General features: G+C 48.9%; 1 long non-coding RNA gene across 1 annotated transcript; it reads right to left on the reverse strand.

The window, feature by feature from the left end:
• Nucleotides 1-16466: 16466 nt before the first annotated feature.
• Nucleotides 16467-23937, reverse strand: LOC105861456 (uncharacterized). The gene is made up of 3 exons (XR_012919227.1): nucleotides 23860-23937; nucleotides 23466-23715; nucleotides 16467-17090 (listed from the first exon to the last, which is right to left on the reverse strand). It is a non-coding gene; the product is annotated as an uncharacterized LOC105861456 (long non-coding RNA).
• Between the last annotated feature and the right edge of the window lie 1800 nt (nucleotides 23938-25737).

Below are 25737 nucleotides of genomic sequence, written 5' to 3' on the forward strand. Positions count from 1 at the left end.
GAAAAGAAGGGCAACCAAGCATACCATCTCCAGCCCTTCTCAGGAAACTAAAAATAAATTAAATAAAATGAAAAGTGCTATGGAGAGGAGGAGAGAAAAAACGCTGCCATTTCACGTCCCGAGTCCCTCATGTTCGTGAAGCAATTGCTGATTTCCCTGCTGCTCACACCCATCTTGGTGTGAAATTTGATTTTACTGACTTTTAAATTTCTTTTCAAGAATGAAAATAATTGTTTTTCTCAGAAATACTTGACCTTTGTGGGGGAAAAAATTCAAATAATGAAAAAGCAAAAATCCTCCCTAATACCATTCCCCAGAGATACCATTTGTTAACTGTTTGGTATAGAGCCCTCCAGACTTTCCATTTGTCTATGGTCAAATAAGTGAAATCACACAACACATAATATACTCTAGCTGATTTTTTTTTAACTTTGAAATATGTCATGGACATCTTCCATATCTCTTGCATATAGTTTTACAGTGTATTTTTGTAGCTAAGTGTATTAGTCAGGTTTCTTCAAAGAAACAAAACCACTGGGAAATTATACATGAGGTTTATTATAAGGAATTGGTTCACACAATTATAGAGGCTGGGAAGCTCCAAGATCTGCAGTCTAAAGGCCTGAGAACCAGAGAACCCATGGTATAAGTTCTAGTCTGAGTCCAAAGACATGAAAAGACCAATGCCCCAACTCAGAGGCTGTTAGGCAGAGAGTGAATTCTGTTTTGCTCAGCCTTTTGTTCTATTCAGGTCTTCAACAGATTGGATGAAGCCTGCCCACCTTGGGTAGGGCAATCTGCTTTACTCCGTCTACCAATTTGTTTTATTCCATTTAAGCTGCTATGACAAAATACCATAAACTGAGTAGTTTATAAGCAACAAATCTATTTCCACAGTTCTGGAAGCTGAGAAGTCCAAGATCAAGCCACTGGCAGATTTGATCTGATAAGGGCCCACTTTCTGGTTCATAGATGCCACCTTCTTGCTATGTCCTCAAATGATGGAAGGGGAAAATGAGCTCTTGTGGCCCTGTTTGCTAGGGACACTAATCCCATTCATGAAGGATATGCCCTCATGTCCTGATCATCTTCTAAAAGTCCCCACCTTCTAATACCATCACCTTGGGGATTAGGAGGAGTTCAATATATGCATTTGAGGGGGACACAAAAACTCAGACCATAGCAAATGTTAATCTCATCCAGAAATGCCCTCACAGACACACCCATAATATTTAACCAAATATCTGGGTACCCTGTGGCCCAGTCAAGTTGACACATAACATTAACCATCACACTAAAATCATGGGCTCCAAAGGGAGGCTGCCTAAGTTCAAATGAGAATTCTGCCACCTACTACCTCTGAGACTTTAGAGAAGTTATTTAGCCTCTCTGTGCCTCAATTTCCTCATCTATAACAGGGAGTATTTTGACTTCTCCCAAGCTTTCTCATGCACACACTAGGCTTAGTCAGGGAGCCCTAGCCTTTTGGCCATAGGAATTGGGATTGGCTCAAAGAAAGGCAGAGCCCTCCCTAGGCTGACTTGATAGCTTTGTCTTCTAAAATCAAGTGTCCTAAAGACCATGTAAGCCTGGAGCTGCTGAGGGACCACTCATATGGAGCAAGGCTGCCTGAGGATAGAGCCAACATAGAGGAAAGAAGAGAGATGGAGAGAGAGAAAGAAGAAATCATCAAGACATTGTCTGAGTCCCTTAATCCAACTAAATCTGAAGCCAGAGCTACTCTCTGGACTTTTTTCAGTTATATAGACCAATAAATTCCTTTTTTTGCCTACATTAATTTGAATCAGGTTTCATTATGTTCCATGAGAAAATCCTATCTCTAATAGTATCTACCTATGTCATAGGTTTATTGTGAGGATTAAATTATATACTCCATGAGGAAATCTTAGCATAGTGCATGATGTATAATACAAGCACAATATACATTTGCTGTTGTTATTATTTGTTTCTTTTTCATGGACGCTGACTACCCTATTGTATGGCTGAACCATTTAAAGAATTTTCTCTTAATTCATTTATCTCATTTCATTCGTTCATTCATTTATGTTCATTTATTCATTCAACAGACACTTATTGAACACCTACTATGTATTAGGCACTGTTTTAGGCATTAAGGATACAGTGGTGAATGAGACATACATTTCCCCACTCCGGTGGTACCTATCTTCTAGTGGTACAGGCAAGTAATTAACACTTCAAAAAATGTCCTGAAGGACAGAGCCAGCTCTCCACTTTTATAAACAATTTTATAATGAAGCTCTTTGCCTGATTGTCCTATTAATGTCTTAGATATATTTTTTAGAAAAAGAATCACAATTCCATTTACCATTCATTATATATGGCCAAATGTCCCTCCAGAAAGGTTGTATCAATTTACACTCCCTCCAACAGGGACTGGGAAGGCAGATTTCCCCAAACCTCAATAGCCTTGGGATATCATTATTCTTTGTAATCGCTGCCAAAGTAAAGGTAAAAAATGGTACCTAATGAATGTTTTAATTTGAATTTGGGGGTTATTAATGAGGTCTAGGTTACTTTTAATATATATAAATATACCATTTGAATTTGAGTTTGGATTTTTTTTATGACATTATGTGTTTATGCCCTTTGTCCATTTTTCTTTTCTTTTCTTTTTTCTTTTCTTTTTTTTTGAGGCAGAGTTTCTGCCTGTCACATGGGCTAGAGTGCCGTGGCATCAGCCTAGCTCACAGCAACCGCAAACTCCTAGGCTCAAGCAACCCTCCTGCTTCAGCCTCCCAAGTAGCTGGGACTACAGGTGTGTGCCACCACGCCTGGCTAATTTTTTCAATTTTTAGTAGAGACGGGGTCTCGCTCTTGCTCAGGCTGATCTGAAACTCCCAAGTTCAAGCCATCCTCTCACCTCGACCTCCCAGAGTGCTAGGATTACAGGCGTGAGCCACCACGCCTGGCCTCCTTTGTCCATTTTTCTATAGGAACTTTTTTCCTTCTTATTTAGCTTTAAGATATTAGTGTTGATATTAAAATATTAACCCTTTGTCATATACACCACACAATATTTCTCTGTTATTAGTCTCTTAATTGTGCCTAGGCTTTTTGATTTTCAAGAGTCTAAAATACAGGGGAAATATGTGAATTAACTTTGACTAATGTTTGAATTGTCAACATGCGCACTTTTTCCTTAAGGTCTCTAGTTGTTGCTTGAAGAAAAGGAGAGGAGAGGAGAGGAGAGGAGAGGAGAGGAGAGGAGAGGAGAGGAGAGGAGAGGAGAGGAGAGGAGAGGAGAGGAGAGGAGAGGAGAGGAGAGGAGAGGAGAGGAGAGGAGAGGAGAGGAGAGGAGAGGAGAGGAGAGGAGAGGAGAGGAGAGGAGAGGAGAGGAGAGGAGAGGAGAGGAGAGGAGAGGAGAGGAGAGGAGAGGAGAAGAGAAGAGAAGAGAAGAGAAGAGAAGAGAAGAGAAGAGAAGAGAAGAGAAGAGAAGAGAAGAGAAGAGAAGAGGGAAAAGACAGGAAATCGCAGGGGATGGGAGGTAGGCAGCTGAGAGGAAAGCTGTCTCACCCCACCCCATCTCAGGCAGGCTCAGCTCTGAGGCAAAAGGCCAAGGCCTCCATGGGTCAGCCCAGCCTCTCACACTTGGTGCCAGCTCAGAGCTCCGTGGGGTGAGCCACCCAGGACATGTGCCCCAGGCTTCCCAATATCCTGTGTAGAGGTCTTAAGAAAGCAGCCAGAAGTTTCAGCCCTACCACTCCATGAGTCCCCAGAGAGACTGGCCTGAAGTTTCCCATCAATTCCCTTGCTCAAGTTTTTAGAGATCATTTCTAGGGATGAATGACACCATATCTGTGCAGGCTGGGCTCCAAGAACTGACCCAATGAGAAGAACCAAGGGTGTTTGAGGAAGGGAGGGTGGTTAGGAAAAAAGGTTGGAATTCATTGTTTGGATGAAATGAGGGAGGGAGCCACAGTTGCAGGGGGTGGGCTGGGGAGCCAGGAGTAGGCATTTAGAATGCCATCCAGAAGTAGCGGCTCAGGGAAGTGCTTATAATCGGGAAGAGGCTCAGAAGTCCAGGATAGGGTTGAAAGGTTGAGGTTGGTGTGTTAGTTTGGGATCCCCCATAAGTTGAGCCTGAGACAAAGATTGGAAGGGGCAGAGAACACAGCTAGGTATGGCAAGGTGGCCAGTAAAGGGCATGTCATTGAGACAGCTGTTGCTGTGGGAAACTGAGCTCAGTCCTGGTGGGGACCGTGAAAAATCTCACCTTAAAGTCATGTCTTAGGAGGAGTAGGGAGAGGTGGGGGACTGAGTGTTTATATACCCACCTCTGTCAATAGTGAGCATAGATCACAGCACTTCAGCCTGCCTTCACAGGAAAAGCAGGCTTCCCTGCTTTCAGAGAAAGCCCTCAGGCAAAGAGATGTAGAAATGGCCATTGGAATTTCATGGGATCCACTGAAGTAGTAAGGACTGAGGGATATGGACCAGGCATCTACAGAGTCCGCTACAGCTGGGGACAGTGTGTGTGTGTGTGTGTGTGTGTGTGTGTGTGTGTGTGTGTGTAGATTTGGGGGATGTGATATTTGCTAAAATTATCCAGGGGTTTCTTCCTAAGGCTGTGATTAATCAGGCAAGACTCTGAATAGGAGTTAGGGTGCAGAGTTACAATTTAGACTAGAGAATTAGGGTTCTATTAAGGACACTCAGAGAGGCTATTCATCCTGCCCCCAGTTGCACAACTAGTAGGTGGTGAGCCAGGACAGGATTGGGGTCTGGGCTGTGTTACTCCAAAGCCCATTAGGAGGACAGAGGGCAGGATGGGCTGGTGGAGGGAGGGTGGTTTCCACAGGATCCTTGCCGCCTGTGGCTCCTTTCCCGGCAGCCAGGGAGCTGGGCTAGGAGGAGGCTGTGCAGCTGCCATCTGTTCTCTTGGCTCAACTGCCTGGCAACTGCCCGCCCATGTCTGCTCTCTGCTCTGGAGGAGCAGGCATTCCTCCACGGCCCATCGGGCAGGACGCGGAGCCGTGCCCTCGCCAGGGCCGCGCCACATGATAGATTCGATGATTATGACTTTCTGATGTAGGAGCTGCTCAATCATGTAGCAGACTCAGTCCCATCTGCTGTGTGTTCTTGAAAGAGCTGCTGGAAGGGAAAATCAGCATACTGCTCATGCTGGTGAGAGTGTGTTCGTGCACGCGCACGTGTGGGGTGCGCACACACAGGTATGGGCATATGCACAGGTGTGTTTGCATGCACACAGGTGTGGACATGAACATTGGGAGTTCAAAACCGTTGTGGTTCCATTTCTTTTTCAGAGATCATTTAGCAAATAAGTAATTAGTAAGTAATAATGCTACTTTTTAAAAATGCTTTCCACAGGATAGTAACTATAGTAGGTACTTTATACACATTGGTTTTTTGTTTGTTTGTTTGTTTGTTTGTTTGTTTGTTTTTTTATTTTGGCATATTATGGGGGTACAGATTTTAAGGTTTCAATAAATGCCCATTCCCCCCCTCCCCCCTGTTTGTTTGTTTTTTGAGACAGAGTCTCACTTTGTTGCCCAGGCTAGAGTGAGTGCCATGGCGTCAGCCTAGCTCACAGCAACCTCAAACTCCTGGGCTCAAGGAATCCTCCTGCCTCAGCCTCCCGAGTAGCTGGGACTACAGGCATGTGCCACCATGCCAGTCTAGTTTTTTCTATATATTTTTAGTTTGCCAATTAATTTCTTTCTATTTATAGTAGAGACGGGGTCTCGCTCTTTCTCAGGCTGGTTTCGAACTCCTGAGCTCGAGCAATCCGCCCGCCTCGGCCTCCCAGAGTCCTAGGATTACAGGCGTGAGCCACCGCGCCCGGCCTTCACATTGGTTATTACAGTTAATAGAAACCTTACAACTACCATGCAAGGAAAATTTTATCTTCTTCATTCTACAGATAAGGAAACCAAAGTTCCCAAGGCTAAATGAGCTGCTCAAGGACTCAATTTGTAAGTGGCAAAGCTGAGATTAAGACCATGTCTCTCTTTCCACAGTGCCTGGTATTTAATTTCTAGCCCCTCCTAAATCTCAATGGGAATGGTTGAGAATGAACAAACTACAGCTACACACAAAAATACGAATGATTTGCATAAAACTAATGTTGAGAAAAATAATCCAGACACAAAAGACCACCTAGTACATGATTTTATGTAGTATAATTATATAAAGTTCAAAAACAGGCAGAACTGGCTGGGCATGGTGGCTCACGCCTGTAATCCTAGCACTCGCTTGAGGTCAGTAGTTCAAGATCAGTCTGAGCAAGAGCGAGACCCCATCTCTACTAAAAATAGAAAAATTAGCCGGGTGTGGTGGTGTGTGCCTCTAGTCCCAGCTACTCAGGAAGCTGAGGCAGGAGAATCGCTTGAGCCTAAGAGTTTGAGGTTGCTGTGAGCTAGGCTGATGCCACAGCACTCTAGCCGGGGCAACAGAGTGGGACTCCATCTCAAAAAAAAAAAAAAAAAAAGGGCAGATCTAATCTATGGTGTTAAGAGTTAGGAGAATGGTTTACCTTGCAAGGGGCAGGGAATGACTGGAATGGGGCTGTGGGAGTAATAATTGGTAATATTTTATTTCTTGATCCTGGGTACTGGTAACATGAATACATTCAGTCTAGGTGAATTCATTGAGCTATGCATGTATGATTTGTACACTTTTCTTTTCTTTGTTCTTTTTTTAGACAGGGTCTCATTCTTTCACCCAGGCTAGAGTATAGTGGCACACAATCATAGTTCACTGTAACCTCAAATTCCTGGGCTCAAGCAATCCTCCCACCTCAGCCTCCTGAGCAGCTGGGACTATGGGAACATGCCATCATGCCTGGCTTATTCTCAAAATGTTTTTGTAGAGATGGGATCTCACTATGTTCCCCAGGCTGGTCTCAAACTCCTGGCCTCAAGCCATTCTCCCACTTCGACCTCCCAAAGTGCTTGAATTATATGCGTGAGCCACTGCACCCAGCCCTACATATTTTTCTATGTGAATATTTCACCTCAGTTGAAAGCTCAAAATGAAAAGAAAAATCTTGCCAGCTGCTGTGAGGGAGCCAAAGAGAGGAAGCACCGGCAGGCCTGCTCTTGGGGGGGGGGGGGTCTTGTTCTTATCAAGGCATCCATCGTCTGAGCCTCAGGAAGTTTCCTGGTTGTAGAGTGGGGAGGGTGTTGAGGGCAGTGGACTCCAAGCTGGGTGCTCCAGGGGACCTGACAAGGAAAAGTGATGAGGGCCAAGGAGAGGTAAGTCTGAAGACTGGGCCACCAGGGGTGGTCAAAAGAGAAGATTGTGGCCTTCTGGAGCCAAACAGGCCTTCATTGACACCCCAGCTCCATCCTCTACTAGCTATGGGATGTAGAAGTAGCTATTTAAGCTCTCAGAACCTTGGTTACCCTCCCTGTGCAGTGGGGCCACTGACAGTAAAGAACACTATGTGGATCGAGGGGCATGAAACAGTTAAAACACCTGGCTTGGAGCATGGCACGTGGCTGGTCTGTGCCCGGCAAGCAAGCACAAGGTTGGTAGCAGCAGCTGGGACTGACTGGTCTGCTCGACAATGAAAATCCCCCTGGGAGAGATCCAAGAAAAGGAACCTAGGAAAATATCCAGGCTTAGGGGAGTGGGAAGGGATTTCTAGGTTGGCAACCCAGCCAAAAAGAACTTTTAGGGAGAAAAGTCTACTTTAATGGAGGCTTATGAAGCCGTGTGCTGTGAGGTGGGAGTTCTTCCCCTATGAAATAGTTTGAGGATCTATCATTCAATTTTTTTTTTTTCATAAAATACAGCAACGTATAGGGTTGTTTAGAAAACTGATGAAGGGGCCAAGTTTGGCCAGACAGAGTTTTAGCTGTCTGAAGATACAGCTGACAGATGAATTACCTAAAGGAATTTTTTTTTTTTTTTGAGACAGATTCTTGCTCTGTCACCCAAGCTAGAGTGCCATGGCGTCATCACAGCTCACTGCAACCTCAAGCTCCTGGGCTCATGAGATCCTCCTGCCTTAGCCTCCCCAATAGCTGGGACTATAGGCAGAGCCGCCACACCTGGCTAATTTCTTCTACATTTAGTAGAGATGGGTCTTGCTCTTGCTCAGCCTGCTCTCAAACTCCTGACCTCAAGTGATCCTTCCACTGGAAGGATCCTCAGCCTTCCAGAGTGTTAGGATTACAGGCGTGAGCCACCATACCCAGCCTAAAGGAACTTTCTGACTCATCTCCTAACTCAAATGCCAACTTTTCTAGGAAGCTTCATTCCCCAATATTCCACTTATAAATTTGCACTTTCATGCTTCTGAACATGCATACTGTACACACTGCATGGCCCATGGGAACTGGTGCAAGAAAATAACCTTTATATCAATTATTTTTCTGCTTGTAAGAGGAAACCCAAGACAAACAGTGGCTTAAACACAACAGCAATTTATTTTGGTTTCCTTTAGAAGAAGTCCATAAAAACTTGTGCTTCAAAAGATACCATCAACCTGTAGCCTCAGCCTCTCAAGTAACTGGTACTACAGGCTCACACCACCACACCTGGCTAATTTTTAAATTTTTTTCAGAGACAAGGTCTCACTATGTTGTGCAGGCTGGTCTCAAACTCCTGGCCTCAAGCAAGACTCCCACCTCAGCTTCCCAAAGTGCTGAGATTACAGGTGTGAGCCACTGCACCCAGCCTCTTTTTAGCATTTCCATTTTTGTATAAAAAAGAAGTAGACCCACTTAATGAGAAGTTTTACAACTCACTGAAATGCTGCTAGATGGATTTTTCTGGTCAAAATGTAGGATGAGCAAAGATGAATGACAGGATGAGCAAAGAAGGATACATATCAAATCCATAGGATCTACTACCACGAGGCAGGAGGCTCTCTTGAGCTCAGGAGGTTACAGTGAGCTATGATCACACCATTGCAGTCCAGCCTGGGTGACAGTGTGAGACAGTGTCTTAAAAAACAAACAAACAAAAAAAAAAAACTCTTGAAACTCAATAAAAAGACAACCCCCCACCAAAAGACAACCCAATTAAAAATTGACTAAAGTTGACTTGCCTAAAATAAAATTTTTTTAAATGGGCAAAAGATTTGAATAGAAATTTTATCAAAGAAGATATATGACTAGCTAATAGGCACATGAAAAGATGCTCAGCATCATTAGCCATTAGGGAAGTGCAGATTGAAGCCACAGTGAGATATCTGTCACCAAAAATACGTACAGTCTTGGTGAAGAGGTGGAAACACTGGTACCCCTATATGGAATATAAAATGGTAGGGATGTAAAATGGTCCATCCACTTTGGAAAATAGTTCAACAGTTTCTCAATAGATTAAACATAAGTTTACTATACAAACCAGCAATTCCACTCCTAGGTATCTACCCCACAAGAGAAATGAAAATATATTCCAGACTTGTACATAAATGTTCATAGCAGCATTGTTCAAAATAGCACCAAAGGGGCAACAACCCAAATATTCACTAAATGGTGAATGGTATAGCTGTTCAACAATGGAAGGGGAAAGAGCAGCACAGACGCATGCTACAGCAAAGTGAATGAACCTCAAAAACATTATGCTCAGTGAAAAATGCAAAAGACCACATATTGCATGATGCCATTAATATGAAATGTCCAGAAAAGGCAAATCCATAGAGGCGGAAAGTAGATTTGCACTTGCCAGGGGTTGAGGGTGGGAAAGGGAATGAGGCCAAATGGATATAAAGATTGTGGTGAAGGTTGCACCAATCCATAACTTTATTAAGTCACTCCTGTTGCTTCTTAATTTTTGTTTATTTTTATTAAGGCATAACACATATACAAAAAAGTGCACAGACCTAAAATGCACAGCTCGATTTACACACACACACACACACACATACACACACACACACACACACACACACACACCCCTCTATAACCACTGCCCAGATCAAGATAGCGAGCATTCCCAGCACCTAGGAAGGCCTCTTCCTCACCATTCCCCCACGAAAGTAAGCAGCATTCTGATTTCCATCGCTGTGGTGTTGCCTGTTTCGTATTCTCACGTGGCTCCTAACGTTTGCCCTGGCCTCCTTGGCTGTCTTCTTATTGCAACGCTCTGCCCCACACTGGACACCACCTCTCTTTCTACATCCCCCCAAAGTGCCACTAACCCATCATGACAGTGTTGCTTTTTGCTGAAGATTTGGGGTCAGTCGGGAGTAATGACAATACAGGGCAGAAAACAACCTGAAGTTCCTTGTGAGGCATCACACATCCTAGAACTGTAATGGCCATTCTCCTGGGTTCCTTCTCCACCCCGTGATTGCCCTCTACCCCCAGTGAGCTCCAAATCCTACGTGGGACAGGAAAGTAGCACACATGGCTGAGTGGGCTGGCGTAGGGAGGGACTGGGACGAACCGTGGGGTACAGCCCGTGAAGCAAGGGCAGCCATGCTCAGCCCCAACCCCAGGTTCCTGAGGTTGGCGCAGGAGCTGTTTTTGGGGGTTTTTTTTTAGACAGAGTCTCACTCTGTTACCCAGGCTAGAGTGCCATGGTGTCAGCCTAGCTCACAGCAACCTCAAACTCCTGGACTCAAGTGATCCTCCTGCCTCAGCCTCCCGAGTAGCTGGGACTACAGGCATGCACCACCATGCCCGGCTAATTTTTTTATATATATATTTTTAGTTGACCATTTAATTTCTTTCTCTTTTTAGTAGAAACAGGGTCTCACTCTTGCTTAGGCTGGTTTCAAACTCCTAACCTTGAGCGATCCGCCCATCTCAGCCTCCCAGAGTGCTAGGATTACAGGCGCCAGCCACAGGCATGTGCTGGGCCAAGCAGGAGCTGTGTTGAATAAAAGCAGCCTGCGTAGCATCAGCACCATCAGCTCCAGATGCTGGGGCTTTTCTCTCTTCCCCCCTTTCTGGGCCTTCTTCTCCCTGTCCTTTATTATCGAAAGCAACTCAGTTCCTCTTAGCCTGGGTCTGCCTGTCCAGGCTGGGCCCACAGTCCCTCCTCTCTCCCCCAAAAATCCACTGTCAAGACTCCTTAAGGTGTTTTCCTAAATAAAGAACCATCTCCCCAAGAGGCAAGAGGGACTGCATCAGCTTTAAAAAAAAAAAAAAGTAGCACATTTTTGTTTTTCCTGATTTAGCTCCATTTTAAAGAAAAAGAAACAGAGACCCAGAGAGGTTAGATAACTTGCCCTGATCACGAAACTGTTAACTGGTGAAACTGGAAGTTGAGCCCAGACTCCAAAGTCCATGAAGTGTGGCTTGCTCATCTCTGCATCCCCAGAACTTAGCGAAGTGAAGTGTCAACACACATAGTCAGGGCTCAATTAGTGCATGTTGTGCTTGACTCTAATTAAAGGATGGCTGGCGGGTGGGGGTGGAGGGAAGCATCCTAGGCCTGTGAGCACAACTGGAGCAGAGAAAAGACAAACTGTTTAAGGTGCTGGCGGAGGGCAGTGAGGCAGGGGGCTGGGCCCTGCCCACTGGCCTCCTGGAGTGGTCTGTCCCCTTACTGTCCCTCGCCCTCTGCCTTCCAGGGACGCTGGTGCTCTGGGCCCAGGCTGCTGCCATCATTCATCAAAGCCTAGCAGCCTGAGGAAGCTCAGGGCCCGTCCTGTAGGACACTTTCAATCAACTTTGGTTCAATTTATTCCCTCTAAATGACTCCGAAATGTAAATAAAATTAAATTAATGCTGCTGTATTTGTCTCTGGTTAGGGCTGTAATGGGCTTCAGTAATGCTGCCCCTGAGATCAGCGGGGAGAAAGGAGCCCTGACAGCAGCCGTGTGGCCGGCTGTGTGCCCCTCACGGCCATGCCCCTCGTCCTCCCGCTCTGCAGGGACAAGCTGCACTCCATGTTCCTCAGTCGGGGACATGGGAGGTGTCACTTCCACCCCTTCTTCTTCCACCTCAGGACCGCCTCGTTGCTCTCCACAGACACCCCCATTGCCACTGCCTCTGCCCCCCTCAACGCCCACATTTTTGGAGCTTTGGAACAGGGCAGAAGGACAATTTTCTTTGCTCACCAAGCCGAGACCGCACACCCCAGAGGGCAGTCTGCGGGGAGCCGCCCACAGTGTCTCCCTCCCCAGGACTTGACCCTCTGGAGCAGGGCTTCTCCACTCAGCGCCATTGACATCCTGGGCGGGCACTGCAGGGTGTTTAACAGCGTCCCTGGCCTCTACCCACCCCCACTCCCAGACAACCAAAGCTGTCTCCAGACATTACCAAATGATCTCAGGGGCCAAAGTCGCCTCTGGTTGAGAACCTCAGGCCTGGAGGAAGAAAGAAGAGGGGAGAGAAAGGAGGGGGTGTGAGGGAGGAGAGGATGACAGAGGATGACTCGTGTCCTCCCACGCTCTGTCAGCCTCCTCTATCCTGCCCCCAGGCCTCCATCAGCAGCCTCCAGTCCCCAGTTTACCCAGCCCAGCCTCAAGAACTGCCCATGAAGAAACCAAGAAAGGGGGATTCCTTCAGGATTCTCCATTGGCAGAGACGGAGAAGGTCTCCATACCTTGGGGTTCTCCAAGGAGGAAGAAATTTCTTGCCAAGAGAGTTCCAAAAGAAGGAAATTCCAAATAGGAGACTATTTTCCAATAGAAGTCAGGCCCCCAACACTTTTTACTGATGGGCTGTCCATACACCCAGGCAGGGCAGGGGTGGGGCTGGAGGGTGGGAGGGGGCTGGTGGGAAGCTCCCCAGTTCTGCTCCTGCAAGCAGGGCGAAAGAAAGCTTAGGAAGGGCGAGGAGTGTTGTCTCCCAGGGCTCAGAGGTCCTGACAGCAAAAGCAGTGACAATGAATTTGTCCATAGAGCTGGGGGGCTGGGGGGGACAGGAGCAAGTCCCTACCCCACTGTGTCCTTTCACCTCTCACTTCAGCCATCTCCATTTACAGAACTGTGGGAAAACAATCCTATGACTTTAGCTCTATTTATAAGTCTCTTAAAGCTTTAATATGGTCCAGAAGAAGGCCTGGCCAGAGCATTCCAGCTTACATAGAGGAAATCAAAGAAAATGTTTATAATCACAGGACAAAGCCCCAGCCGGGAAGTACACCAGGAGCTGGGGGAGGGGAGGCGGAGGCATCCTCACCTCCTGCTGGATTCATTATCACAAAAGAATTAAAATCCCTCCTCCCGTCCTTGCAGTTCCCCATAATCTGATTCGTGTGTATGTGTTCACTGTATTCCTACCTCTTGCCAAAGTCTGTTCCTGGCAGAATTTCTGATTTTTGAAAGCCAGTAAAAAAAACCGTAGTCCAAAAGTGCATTCATAATCTGGAGAACCGTCCACTGAACAGCTTTGTGTTAGTAGGATGTTTATTTGACCCATAGCTGCTGGGCTCATTAACTTATCATAATGTGCTGATCCAGATCCAACTGTCCTTGTGCTAAGTCTTTGGACTAATTTTTTGTCTGCTAATTCTGCCGTGCTAGGACACCCTAGTGCAGATGAAAAAGAATCCACTGACAAGAACAGATGGGTGAGCACTTCATACATCTTCACATAGCGCCATTAGCATGGCAGGGACTTCCAAGCACAGCCTTCACCCCTTCCAGGAGTACAGAAGAGCTGCTTTGATCTCTCCATCCTGGTAGACACCGTGCACCACCCCCTGAGGACAGATGGGAAGGAGTGTGTTGAAAGTGCAGTGGGAAGGACTGAAGTTCTGCCCTCAGTGACTCCTCCACCTCCTCTGTGGAATCTCTCTTTGTACCTCGGTGCCCTGGGCCCTTGCCTGCCAGCTCCCTCCTGCGACAGGCCTCCCTGGGCCATCCCAGCCTCCAGCTCCAGGCAGACCCTCATCCTTAGCATACCAAGGGAACGTCATGGACTCTGTGCCTCCCTACCACGTTCCGGGAGGCGGTTGGGAATGAGAGCTGGGGTGTAAGGAATCCAGGTGGATTTTGCGGGACAGCTGAGGTTTACATCTATGCCTCTTTTATTCCAGAGCCCGTGCAGGACAAATAGGGTTAAGCAAGACTCTTTGCCCACCAGGGCACTGCCCTCCCACCCTGTCTCTGCCAGCACCAGGTGTCCATGTCCCCCAGCCTTCCCTCAGCAGCCTCCTGCAAGATGGGGCATTAGCACTGTATTGATAGCACGGCACCTGGCCGCTGTGCCATCTCCCTCTCTCTGACTTTGATGGATGATGAATGATTGCAGTGGGAAGTGCGTGCGTGTGTGTGTGTGTGTGTGGTAAATAGTCGGGGGGAGGGGAGGTAGATAGAAACAGAAAGATAGAACAGAAACAGGAGGCAGAATGAGGGGCCCAGAAACAGAGGTTGACTGCAGAAGACAGAGAGAGATGAGTTGAAAGGGGGACTCAAAATGGGACTCTAACAAACACCTGTGTAGTTTGAGAGGCGCCAGAGGAGTTCAGTTTTATCACCTTGTGCCTCAGTTTCCTCATCTATAAAATGGAGCCAATAATAATATCCACTTCATAGGGCTACTGTATCAATTTAATATACCCAAAGTGTTTACAACACTACCTGGCTGCTTTATTTTATTGAATGGAATTATTAGCTGTTCTTATCATTCTTACTGTTTTTATTTAATATTATTTTATTTTACTTTATTTTTTGAGACACAGTCTCTCTCAGTCTACCCGCTCTCTGGTTAGATTGCAGTGGCGTCATCACAGCTCACTGCAGCCTCAAACTCCTGGGTTCAAGCGATCCTCCTGCCTCAGCCTCCCAAGTAGCTGGGACTATAGGCATGTGGCACCATCCCTGGCCATTCTTACCATTTTTATTATCATCTTCACCTCTAGCGTCCTGCCCTGGGGCACAGGACACAGTGGGGTGTAGACAGGCCTCCTTTGGCCCCTCTGCCCATCCTCCTCTCTGCCTGTGCCCCTCTTGCCAACCACACCCTCTGCCAATGCTTCTTGACACCACTCTTTATTTCTGAGGACAATTTTTTTTCCTGAAAACTCCCAAAGTTCTCTTTTTCCAGCACTTCCTCACCAAACTGGACAAGTAGTCCTCTTTATCTGAACTGTGTGTCTAAAAAAATGGACACATTGGTTGTATGAGTTAGGAGATAAAATTGAACAGACGGTTTGAATTCAGTGTTAGAGGGCCTTGAACATTAGGCTACAGTTTGGGTTTCATTCTGAAATTCATGGGGAGCTATGGATGGTGTTAGAGAGAGTATGATATGGTCTGGGCTAAGCATCCCTAGTATTGGCTTTTAAGGACTATTAAGTGCAGGATCATATTTTAAGATCTTCTCAGTCGTTTACATGCTTGTGAGAATGACTTTCAAATACTTTCATTGGAGCAGGTTTGATAGCAGAGAAGAGAAGGGTTTGGGAAAATTCAGCCTGTGGATAGTTGACCCTGATGCGAGGGCTGATAGAGACCCCAGGTAGGCAGGGCCAGGCTTTTTATCCCAGGTGCTTTTCTGTGATCAAGCCTGGGCTGGAAGCCATGTAGAGAATGGTACTCACCCGAGTCAAGCTGTGTTTGCATGTGTGTGAGTGTGCATGTGGGTTGTGGGCCGAGGCTAAAACACACACTTTGGGACACATGGTAGAATCTCTGTGCCATTGTGGGGGTGAGAGGGTAGAGTGCAATGGTTACAAAAGTGTAATCTGACACCATACTGCCTGGATTCAAATCCCGGCTTTTAAAGGTGCAACCTTGACTAAGTTAATAAACCACTCTGCTTTAGTGTCCTTGTCTGTGAACTGGGAGCGATGATAACACCCACATCATAGGGCTGTTTTGGAGATTAAATGAGTTAATATGCTTAAAATGCTTAGAACAGCATCTGGTAACAGAGTAAGTCCTCAATATGGCCTGGGTCGTATCATTACCATTATTGTTCCTGTTATTAGTTGTGAGACACTGAATTGAGAGTAAGGACACCTTGATCTCATCTTGGTCTCTGAGGTTCCATCTCGGTCTCTGAGGTTCCTTCGTCTTATCTCCCGCATGCCTCCAAACCGTCTCCTCACCCTGCTTTCCCAGGGATGGTCTTCCAGGGGCCAGGTTAGTTTACTGGCCCCTGGGACTGGATCAGGGGTGGCATCAGCCTTGAGCCTATTGTCAAAACGATAGGACGCTCTACCCAGGAATTTAAAATTGAGAGAAAGGGAGAGCTGTATGGAGCCTGAGTCAGACTCAACCCGAGGCTGATCCTGTAATCTAAGCTCTTTTAGGGCAGAGACCTTGTGCGTTGGGGCCCAGCTGTGATGGCACCTTTGGATTCCATGAGACACTCCCCTGTTTTCATAATAGTAAATTTCTCCTTTCATCCTTTAGTTTCTGTTGCTCGCAGGCAGAGTCCTAAGAAACAGTCTTATGTGTGTCTATGAACATATTCTCTGTGCTATATTGCCTGTGTCCCCATCTGACTCCCCAAGGCTGGGGAACCCGCAGAGGGTACAGACTGGGAAACTGAGGCTTAGAGGATATATCAGTTAGGAAAAGGTTCTATTGCAAATAACAAAGGCTCCAGGAGAGAAGTTTATTTCTCACATATATGAAAGTCCAGAGGTGAGCTGACTCGAGGCTGGCATGGCAGCTCTGCTGCATCGAGTCCTCAGGGCTCACTGCTCCACCATCCACAGGGCATGTCCCCTGTTATCTTGGCCCGAGATGGAGCCTAGAGCTCCAGCCACTACATCTTTGTTCCAGGTAGAAGATGGATGAAGGGAGAATGAGGAAGGGGGCAAAGCATGCATGACTTTAAGGATGGTTCCTTAAAGATGCCACATACTTCTTCTTATATATCCCATTGCCAAAACTTAGTCTCATAGCCCCCAAAGTCCAAGGGAGTCAGGGAAATGTCTTCTGGGTGGCCATGTGCCCAACTAAAGTTTAGAGGTTCTAAATTCTAGAGGTTCTAAATTTAGAGGTTCTATTGCTATGGAAGAGAAGAGGTAACACTAGCAGTCTTTGGCACAGAGAGCTGAGATAACCTGCCCAGTTTAGGTTCCCCACCCCTCCCGTAGGTTGCACAGTGGAGAATTAGCCAGAGCTGAGACTCAAGCTCATCTCTGTGAGACACCAGAGCCAGTGTTTCTTCTGGTAAACCACACTGCTGCTTATAATCAGGAGGATTTTGGTGTCTATCATTAATCTAAAAAAAGAAAAAAAGAAAAAAAATATAATCAGGAGGATGGGGCAAGAGAGGGTAGAGTATGCTGGGAGCTGGAGGTAAGATCAACACAAACATGCATCACAGTGTAGGTTCTGAGTTGGGCTCACAGGGAGGGGCGACCTCTATTCCAAGGGATGACAGATACTCATGATGCCAGTGGCCATAGAGTAGGGGGTTAGACCAAGGCTTTTAGGACTGAGGTCACTTTTTTGGGCAATTGTCTCAAGGGGCAGAATATTGTTGCCCATGCCCAGACAGGACCCCAAGGAGGACCTGAGAAGGGGCAAGATTTCCTCATGACATGACACTTAGCAGCACTCCAGGGTGGCCCAGTGCTGGGCTATGGAGAGGGATTATCAGCTACTAATAGGAAATTGCTGGATTTTGCTGCTAGAGTTAAGCCTCAATCACTTGTCAAGTAAAGGCTTTCAGGCTTAAGCCCTTTGGGATTGGACGCGGTTCGGTTCTCCCGCGGGATCCTCCAGTCAAGGCGAGGCGCTCTGGCACCAGCAGTGATGGGGCGGAGGGGCAAGGGAGGGTACGGCCTTGGCCAGCAGAGGCAAAGTTTCCTGCCAGGAGCTGGCTGCGGTGGGGAGGGTGGGAGCTGAGGATGGTGGGTGGGGGGACTGTCCCGGACTGCGGCTGAATGGTGATGGTGGGTTCCCTCAGGCTTGCATCCTCTTTCAACTCTCCTACCACCCTCTGCCTCCAAAAGCATAAACTGTGCTATTTCTAGCTGTGTGGCTTTGGGCATGTAACTTCACATCTCTGAGCCTCAGTATCCTCATCTATGTAATGGGTGAAAAAACTATTTTGAGGTGGGAATAGCTCTGGTGGGTTACCCACGGGAGGTGTTGCCTGGGATGAAGCATAGAGGACAGGAAGTGCGTTGCGTCTTGATCTGGGGGTGCCTGCACAAGTGCACATGCACGGAAAGGTGCATTGGGCTGTGTGTGCTCTTAAGATTAGGGCATTTTATTGCATGTAAATTATAACCCAATACAAAAGTAAATAAACAGAAAAGATGCCCTTCCTTCTCGAGTCTATCCTGCAGGGTGGCTGCGAGGACTAACAGGGAGGGGGAATGCAATGCATTTTGCAACAGGGCCACCGGGCGCTGTCCTGTTCTCTCATCCCCTATTTGCACCCTGGATGGATGTGTAAGACATAATCTCAAGGAAAGTAGTTGCTCTAAGTCTTTCTGGGGAGCAAGACTGGAGTACGATTTAAAAAATCAACCAGGAAGACTTCTCTGACTTAGGAAAATTGAGGCACAAACTCAAATGAGAAATGAGACGTCCTGGTTTTAGGCAGGAGAGGTATCATCATCCCCAATTTGGACTTAGCTGAGGAACAGAGGGTGGCCAGTATGTAGGAGGCTCAGGAAGGACAAGCACCCAGGCTGCCTGACTCCCAGTCCAGTGCTCTTCCCAGCACCGGAGTCGCCCAGGTGGCTGGGATGTCAGCCTGGCTCCCCCTCGCCCCCCTGTGGCCAGCCTGGGAACACGCCGCGGCAGTGCTGCCGGGACCATCTGCGCAAAGACCGGCTAGGAGGAGGCTACTCCTCCTCTCTGGAACACTGCATTGGTGACAACTGAGCAATGAGTCATCGCAATCGATGAATGAGCTGGGGAACAAGCCCCGCCTCCTGGAGGAATCTCTCATCGACTCCCCTGCCTTGCTGCCGCACATTCTTTGCAAACTTGCCTGCCTGGCCCCTGGGTTTACAGAGGAACGGAGGTGGAGGAGTTGCCCCCCAGGTTCCCTGGCTGATCTCTTGACAGAGCCAGCTCCATGCCCAGGCCCTGAGCCCCTACATTTGCTATGTCCCAGCGAGAGTTCCATTCATTGCCCTAATGCTTCCCCCACCTTCCCTTAAGCACCTGGTCCTGAGACCTCTTTCTCTCCCAGGCAGCCCTGCTCCCCGACACGTACTCTCTGACTCAACCTCATCGTCTCCTGGGCCAAACCCTTCCTGGATGAGGGGAGAGCTCGTCAGCAGATCATTTATTACGGACACCCAGCAACCTGTTGTCCCACCCGGCTGGTTTTTCCTTCCTAATAAATCCCTCTTGGTAGCCAGTCTAAAACAAAGAAATTTTGGCGTGAGTCTCTGGATCTATTTATTCACTCTTCCATTTACTCATTCAATAAGCATTTATTGAGCGCCATCTGTATGCTAGGTATTATGCTAGATACTGGAACATACAGATACAAAGCATTGATACAGTCCCTAATTTGGCACCTGAAAACATCCCTTTTTATTCTTTTCCCTTTCCTTCATGATCTCTGTTTCTGAGTTTTTCTGCTTTCTAGCTATGTGACCTTGAGCAGAAAACAAACAAGGAAAAAAAAACAAAACAGCCTTGTTATAGATGCCAAGTGCTATGCTAGGTGATTTACATCTGGTATTTAATTCTCTTGACAACACCGTATTATTATCCCCATTTTTCTAGGCAAGGAAAGGGAGGTCCAAAGAACTTAATTAAATTTGTCTGAGACCACAGAGCTAGTAGCTAGCAGAGCCATGGTTTGAATCCAGGTTACTCACCTCCCAAAACCTCTGTTTCCTCATCTATCAAATAGAATCTGGGCCTTACATATACATCATATACATGCTAGGCACCGGACACAGCCAAGCAAGGGTTTTTTTATTCTTTTTTTTCTTTCTTTGAGACATAGTCTCTGTCACCTGGGCTAGAGTGCCATGGCATCAGCCTAGCTCACAGCAACCTCAAACTCCTGGGCTCAAGCGATCCTCCTGCCTCAGCCTCCCGAGTAGCTGGGACTACAGGCATGCACCACCATGCCTGGCTAAGTTTCCTATATATTTTTAGTTGCCCAACTAATTTCTTTCTATTTTTAGTAGAGACGGGGGTCTCGGTCTTGCTCAGGCTGGTCTTGAACTCCTGAGTTCAAACGATCCACCTGCCTCAGCCTCCCAGAGTGCAGCCAAGCAGGTTTGAAGAAACCTTTCTGCTTTTCCCTGCACCCAGGTTCATGGTGCAGACCTTGGCTGGGCCTCAGCTGTGCCAGGAGTGTCGTGAAGACCAAGGCTGTTGTTGGGGGCTTATAGGGTCTGTCCGGGGGGGTCCTGAGGCTGCCCTCTTCTCCCACAGACATGTTCGCAGTGCGGAGTTGTGTGCGGAGTTGTAGTAATCTCCTCCCAGCAGGGCACAGCCCAGCGGGAAGAGGTGGAAAATGGTATGTTGTTACTTACTTTAAAAGTCAAGTATGTGTCTCAAAATTATGTTAATGGATTCATCAAAAGACAGGTACAAGGATGCTCACAGCAGCTTCCTTAAAAATAGCCAACGACTGGAAACTGCACAAATGTCCACCAAGAAGTTGAATAAATCATTTGTGATACACATACATATATATTTATATATATATGCGATGAAATACTACTCAGTAATGAAAAAGAATTCCTATAATCACAAGTGACAACGTGGATGGATCTCATGGACACAATGTTGAGCGAAAGAAACCAGGCACCACGAAATCATATACTGTAGGATTTCATTTGTATGAAGTTCAAGGAGAAGCGACGTTAATTTATCAGTAGAAATCACAACTGTGGCTGCCTTTGCAGGTCTTGACTGGGAGGGGGCCTATACATTTTGAAGTACTGGAAATGTTCTATGTCTGATCAAGGGTGTGTTTACATGCGTGTGTACTTTATGTAAAAATTAATTGAGCTGTACCATTAAGGCTTGTGCATTTTATATATATCTAAAAAAAAAATAACAGTAACGTCTCCCAGGATGTTACCCGGGCCTTGCTGCTCCCCCTCCCCCTGAGCACACCCTCCGTGCTGGCCAGTGATGCAGAAAGCAAGGAAAGCTGTGCCTTAGGGAGGGGCAGGGAGTGCCCTGGCAGGTGCGGCGAGCAGGGGTCTCTCAGAGAGGGCAGGGGGCACTCGCTAGCACCAGACTCCTGCCCACTTCTCCAGGAGCAGGTGAGCCCCCCTTTCCTTAGCTATCCCCTAAATCTCCCAGGAGGAGTGCTGCCTTTGGTGTGGGGCTGTGCCCTGTGGTTGTTCTTCCTAGCCATGCTGAGCACATGGCACCCCCCACCCCCCACGCAAAGAACGATCTGCGATCTGCTATCTCCTTTAAGGAGAGGCGGTGTTCAAAGCCCTTGCAGGTGCTTTACTTCATTCACACCTCCGGGGGTTTTGTGTTTTACTGCTGAGGAAGCAAGCCCTGAGGAGTGAGGGCTCCTGAAAGGTCTCCTGGTAAGTTAGTGGGGAGCTGGGGTTGGAGCCAGCGCCCTCTCTCCTGGACTCCCTGGGCTGGAGTAGGGTGCCGGCTTGGGGAGGGCTTCTCCTTAACCCGGTGACCAAAGCCGTGGCGAGTTACCTGCGTGTGGGGAGGAGGGCGTGCGTGGGCGGTGGCTGGCTATGGGGGTGCATGGGGTCCTTTGCAAGCTCCGACTTTCCCTCCCCCCACCCCAAGAGAGAAGAGAGCTGGAAGCTTTCCTTTTTTTCTATACCCATGATGCCCCTTCCTCAGCCTTCTCCCACGCCCAGGCCTACGTTGGCGACTCTAGGAAGTGCTGAACCCTTTCAGTACAATTTTCTATATGGGTTTTGCTGTAAGACATTTCCTGTGTTTAATGGCTGGTTCGGAGTGCAGAGTGCAAGCTAAGGCAGGGAGACCTGGTGGGAGAGGCAGCAAAGCACAGAGAAGAGGGAGCGGGGGGCTGGGCTGGTCACACTTCGATGTGGGACTCTCTAGAACCATGTTCATTAGTCCCAGTTCAAGGGAAATAACATGTCCCTTCTCTGCTGGGAAGTTCTCTCTGCTGTCTAACTTCCATCCCTCCTATTAGAATTTCTTCCCAGCCTTTGGCCTGGCCTGGGTGGAAGTGGAGAGACAGCAGGAGGTCAGTGGAGCAGCAGCCAGAGACACTGGCTCTGAGCCCGGCCTCCCGCCTCTCTTCTGAGCTCCTGAGGAATCTCCCCCAGACCCTTCTCCTTAGGAAAGACCCACCTGCTTCCTCTCTGCACCAACCCTGGGCATCCCAGGAGGAGCGGGCGGCAGTGGCAAGCTGCTCCAGCCAACCCTCAATTCCATACTCCGCGGCTTTCAGGCTACCATTCCATTATCAAGTATTTCTCACTTAGTGTTAATCATGCATTTTTTAACTGAATAGGTTAATGTGCGTTCATATGCACATTACCCAAAAGCCACAAACTCCCTCCAATCCTGTCCCTGCCCACCCAGTTCTCAGAGACTATAACTTCCATCAGTTTTTGAGTCTGCTCCTGAAGACAGTGTGTCTAGACCTGTCTCCCTCTGTCTTACACAGACACACGCTGTCCTGAACTCTTGACAGCGTGTCTTGGTGGCGGCTCCACATCAGTACATGTCAAGCTTTCCTGAATTCTGTGCAGCCATATACACAAAGCACCTACTAAGTGCCAGGCACTGTGCTCACTGGGCAGGGGGGTTATAACACCACACAAACTGAAGTTCCTGCCTCCTGGAGTTTGCAGTCAGGGGAGACAAAGATAAGAACAGAGGCAAGTAAATTTGTCTCTAATAATTTTTTTTTTTTTTTTGAGGCAGGGTCTTGCTCTGTCAACTAGGCTGGAGTGCAGTGGTGTCACTGTAGCTCACTGACCTCAAACTCCTGGGCTCAAGTGATCCTCCTGCCTCAGCCTCCTGAGTAGCTGGGACTACAGGTGCTCACCATGATGCCTGGCTAAGTTTTTACTTTTATTTTTACAGAGACGGGGGTCTCACTATGTGGCTGGCCTGGAGCTCCTGGTCTCAAGCGATTCTCTGACCTTGGCTTCCGTTAGTAAGGTTTATAATGGGAGAATAGGATGTCAGCGGGGTGTTGGGAAGGGCTCCGGAGGAAGCCACAGAGACAGTGAGACAGTGGGGGTCAGTCAGATGGGGACACGGGTGGGAGGGAGGAGAGATTTAAGCCAGAGAACAGCTGCATAAGCGGCAGACACAGAGGGGGTGTTGGGGGCTGACGGGGCGGTCCTTGTCAGCGAGGAAGGAGTGAAGGACTGGAGACTTGAGCTGTGCAGTGGGGAACATCCAAGAGACTCAAGCGTGACTGACACCATCCGGCTCGTGTTCTGGAAGGATCCTGGCGGCTGCTGTGTGGGAGGAAGATGGATGGGCTTGGGGCCACGGGAGCAGCAGGGAGCCAGCCGGGCTCCACCCACAGGCCCTGCCCCCCAACAGGCCCCCACCCCCACATGCGCTCATTCCCTCACCCCCAAATGAAGGGGGGTGGATGGATGAGCACCCGCCCACCCAAGGCTCCAGCCTCGGGCTGAGGAAACTGACTCCTGGGTTCTCGTCTTCCCCACCCCTCCTGACATCCTACCTGGATGCTTTCATGCAGACTGCTGCCCTCCCTGCCACCAGCTCTGCAGGTACTTCGTGCTTGGCACTTGGTAACACTCAGCTCCTTCTCCTCCTCCCTCCTCCAGACTTGCAAACAGACAGGCTCCTGTTCTCCAGGAAACCGCCGGCTCCCTCCTGGGGGCTATCGGCCACTTCTTGGGGTCCCTGTTGTCTCCAGGTTTCTCTGGCTCCCCGACTAATGCAGGGTCCAAGGACATCCAACCGGGTACCTGCGCATCAGACAGGAAGTGGTGTCTGTCCCAGTAGACAGGAACTGCTTTCCTAGACCGGAGCTCGCCCTTCCTCTCCCTCCAGAGTCCCCAGCCTCCACTGGGCCACGCTGGCCCTTTCCCAAAGCCCCCGGGACGTCTCACCTGTGCTGTTATTCTCTCCCCTTCAGACCCACTTGCCTCCTGTCCTTCTCCACTTTGCTGTGTGCCCCGGGGGGGGGGTGCTGCCCTCTCTCATTGTGCGTCTGGGCTCTCTTGCTCTCTGGTTCCTAGCTGGGTTCAGCCAAAGGGAGGCGCTGGCCAAAGAGCAGGGGCAGGAGAGGAGAAAGGCCAGGGTGCTCACCCCTCCCGCCCCTCCTGCCAGGCCGCAGCTGGGCAGCGGCCGCTTCTCTCTACCAAGGCCGTGGGCTGCAGCGCCCGGGGCTGGTGCCAGCCCAGCAGCTGCAGCTCTTGCTAGAATCTGGTGACTTCCTCCTTGTCCTGGGACAGTAACTGGCCCCGGGTGCTGTCACTATTTCCTTCAAGCTGGCCACACCCCTGTAATAGTGTCTTTATTATACCCCCTCCATTAAACCTGACTGATACACTATTAGCTCCCTGACCAGTCCCTCTTGCTGGGGTGAGAGTCCGGGACTCTCCCTCGGTCACTGGTGATCTCTCCCTTTGACCTTGGACAAGTTGCCCATGCTCTCGGTTCTCTGGCGGGAAAATGGGAACGACTGGTTGTGAGGGTTCGGTGCGTGCTTGTGGGTCCTGTGCCTGGCACAGTGCCGGGCAGACTGCAGAGTCTGGACAGTGTTAGGCTCCTTCCTGTTGGGGAGTGGCTTCCTCCCAACACCTGCCTGCAGCAGCCTGGGGGGCAGCAGCCCCTCTGAGAGGGGCCTGGAGGGACCAAGGAGTGTTCCTGCAGACAAGTCCTGTTCCAAACCTTACCTGTGACTCCATTAACCACGAGTGCCTCTCAAGGCTTCATTTGCCTTTTAAATGAAGAGCGGGGTGGCGGTGTGGGGGGTCTGCTCATTACAGGAAGACCAGAAGAGGCTGCTCGCCCTGCCCAGGCCCACACAGCCGTCCACATCAGCACAGCCTGGCCAGGCGCGGCTCTCACTCCATTAGCTTTCAGCAAGAAAAAGAACGATTTCTTAAGTCAAGAATAATTATTTCAACCAGCTTTCCTCCTCAGCTCGCTCCTGCGCCGCCCAGGCTGTGTGTGCTGGCTGACAAATTAATTTCTATTATTTATATTAGGCTGGAGAGGAAGCACAAGCCAGGGACTGGGGACCAGGGACCCTGGGAGAAGAAACGGGAGATGGAGATGGAGAGACAGGGACAGGGAGGTGGAGGGAGCAGGCACAGGAAGGGGCAGAGAGAGAGAAGACAGAAGGAAGGATATTCGGTGGTTGGAGGAGGATGCAGGAGCCAGAAGGAGGGCAGGCTGGGGGGCTGCGGGCTTGGGAGGGCTGTGCTGGGCCCTGGGGGTGTGGGCATCAGCTCTGCTCCCTGCTCCCGTGGGGGAGGCTGGCTCCGGGCACCCGAGCCGGCATCCGTCCGCCGGTCTGTGAAGCTCTGCCAGTGAGCTGGCCTGGGGGCCGGCCCTCCCCATCTGGGACATGCCCTAGCATTTCATTGAACACTCCTGGCAAATGCTCTTCACAGCCCATCAAAATGCACAGAAATGTCTCTGTGTCCCCCAGCCTGCTAGGCTGGTGCCAGCCCCAGGCCTCCTCCCCAGGAGGCCTAAGGAGGTCTCACTGAACTTACCCCAGCCAACTCAAGACCACAGGAGGCTGGGAGGAAATGTGCCCCCACGCACCCCTTGCTGGCCTCTCCCTCCTCCCTGCTCTTCTTTCTTCTCCCTTTCCGTCTCTCTCTTCCTCCCTCCCACCTCCTGCGAGGGAAGAGGACATGGCTTGGTGGGCACCTTCACTGGGGTAGGGATGGGGGCACAGCATGTAGAGCTATCAGCAGGGTGTGGGGCTGGGGATGAAGCACACACCCCTCCTCCCCCGCAAAGACTCAGGA

This window comes from Microcebus murinus, chromosome 5, assembly GCF_040939455.1.
Source record: "Microcebus murinus isolate Inina chromosome 5, M.murinus_Inina_mat1.0, whole genome shotgun sequence".
Classification (NCBI taxonomy): domain Eukaryota; kingdom Metazoa; phylum Chordata; class Mammalia; order Primates; family Cheirogaleidae; genus Microcebus; species Microcebus murinus.